Raw genomic sequence first — 552 nt, 5'->3', positions numbered from 1 at the left:
GAGAAGAAGAAGATGATGAACTGTGTGTTAACTTTAGAGACTCTAGCTGTGCAGCTCGTTGTTCACCTTGCCAAGGAAAGGAATAAAGTTCTACAAACTTTAATCCGCTGCCTTGTTTTGCCGCCAGCGGAGCAGAAAACCTATAAGAGCTTGTTACCAGCAGACGAGTCGAAATAGACTTACTTGGTAACATATGTATCAATACAATTAAAAAAATACTTTAAAAATACAATTGTTTATAAATGTAGCTTTGATAGCTGTTTGTATCCAACAGGTAACTCAGGTTTCCAGTAACAAAAAAGCGTTATAATCGATTAAATGCGCTGATACGTCATTGTGCGTTCCAAACATATAAGGCTGAGTGGAGCGGTCGACCGCTCCAAGATGGCCGCCCTAAATCTAGTCAGCTGCAATAGGCGAGAGTGGTGCATGAGGCGTCTATCCCATAGACATGAATACCAGACCCTCACTGAGCGCTGAGATCTACGTTACGTCGCCGCCATCTTGTATGTGGCAGCAGATCGGAGCTCCTTCAGTCCTGTTCTGTGTGTT

Source organism: Poecilia latipinna, unplaced genomic scaffold, assembly GCF_001443285.1.
Source record: "Poecilia latipinna isolate Pla-1442-1.1 unplaced genomic scaffold, P_latipinna-1.0 Scaffold1253, whole genome shotgun sequence".
NCBI classification, from domain to species: Eukaryota; Metazoa; Chordata; class Actinopteri; order Cyprinodontiformes; family Poeciliidae; genus Poecilia; species Poecilia latipinna.
Note: the sequence above shows the minus strand (reverse complement) of the source record.